At 34.0% G+C, this 1,779-nt stretch overlaps 1 protein-coding gene across 1 annotated transcript in view; it reads right to left on the bottom strand.

Moving 5' to 3' along the window:
• Positions 1 to 1,779, bottom strand: part of EGF (epidermal growth factor) — an 83,192-nt gene that overhangs the window by 28,005 nt on the left and 53,408 nt on the right. The window lies entirely within an intron of this gene.

The following is a 1,779-nucleotide window of genomic DNA, read 5'->3' as shown; positions in this document are numbered from 1 at the left end:
TTAAAATCATAAATATAGTAAAAACATTTTTTATATAGCTGCAGTTCTTTTTATTGCAGTAAAAAAAAAGCACCACACAAAATTTACTATCTTAACCATTTCTAAGTGTACAGTTGAGTAATTAACATTACACAACATATACATTGTTGTGCAACCAATCTCCAGAACTTTTCATCTTGCAAAACTGTAACTCCATCCCCATTAAACAGCTTCCAAGTTCCTTCTCCCCACAACCTCTGGCAACCACCCTTCTGCTTACTGTCACTATGAATGTGACTACTCTAGATATCTCAAATAAGTGGAATGGTACAGTACTTGTGTTTTTTGGCTGACTTACTTCACTTGGCATCATATTCTAAAGCAGGGGTTCTCAACCTTCCTAATGCTACGATGTATTTTCATTGTTACAAAGGGGTCACGACCCACTGGTTGAGAACCTCTGTTAAAGGTTCATCCATGCGGAAACACATATTAGAACCAGCGACAGCGTTTTAGCAAACAAATGTCCCACACTAGACATAATCTTCTTTATTTTTTGCCTGTAGAAGAGCCACAATTAATTGCATTTTAAATTAAGAATAAATTCCTTCAGTCTGTTTAAAATACATTTTTAAATTGATAGATAAATTATGTTTTTATCATGTATAACTAAAATGATGCTTATGATGTTTGGAGGTATATATACATTGTGGAATGGTTCAATCTCATCAATCAATAAATGAATCACCTCATAGTTAATCATTTTTGACACAATGTCCACTCTCCACATTAAAAATCCAAACTGGTAATTGAGAAGCCACCACATAACACCAGTAGATGGCACTGCAATGATGGGAATGGTTATATAGACAATTTTCTATAAAATTATTTGACAATGGCCTTCAATAGGAAGTTGCATTACTCAGAGTTTATAATAGTGATACAAATTATTCCCAAAATATGTGCTATGCTTTTTGGTTTAGAATATGGTGTCTTTGCATTCTAGTTAGAAATTTCCAAGTCTACTCTCTTTCTACCCTCTTATGTCAAAGCTACAATTTTACATTTATTTGAGTAATGTATTTTTCTCACTGTGTGACTCCCTCACTGGACTCTCTGACTTCACAGGAATCACATTTGTTTATATTGTTTCTCTTTTCCCTATAATGACTCAATAAATACCTACTAAGTGCATGAATGACCACGCTTATTGTTTATTGTTAAGTATATTTTTAATTTTTATAGAATCTTAGATATATATAACATTTTTCATTATCCTTAATCTATATGATGTATAATAAAAGTTTAGAAATTCATCACCTCTAAAACCAAAGAGAAAGGGCAAAATAAATGTCCTCTACAGACTATCAGTTTGTTAGTTTCTTCCTAAGCAAGAGAGACCACGTGTTTTCATCTTCCTAGCCTGTTTCCAAATCTCCAAAACACCCTCAGCACTTTCCTAGTTCTCATTTTCTATATCTAATCTATTACCAAATCCTCCCAATTTATCATGCACAATGATTTTTAATACTCTAATCCTTCATTCCACTTTTGAAATAACAATGCTGTCTCTCAAGCCTTCACTGTTACCTAGACGACCGTTGTAGCCTCCCAACAGATTTCCTTCTCTCCGAATCCCAATCCAGCCCTTTTTTTCCCCTAAGTGGTTACTCTGAGATATCATGTATGTTTTATGCTCAAGAACATTCCATGATTCCCTATTAAGTTCAGAATTAAATCCAGACAATTTACCCTGGTAGGGCTGACATGCAAAGACCCATTGCATTGTTGTAGCCTTGT

This window comes from Otolemur garnettii, unplaced genomic scaffold, assembly GCF_000181295.1.
Source record: "Otolemur garnettii isolate 467f Iridium unplaced genomic scaffold, OtoGar3 scaffold00129, whole genome shotgun sequence".
Taxonomy (NCBI): Eukaryota; Metazoa; Chordata; class Mammalia; order Primates; family Galagidae; genus Otolemur; species Otolemur garnettii.
The sequence above is the reverse complement of the archived record's forward strand: the minus strand, read 5'-3'. Positions and strand labels throughout refer to the sequence as shown.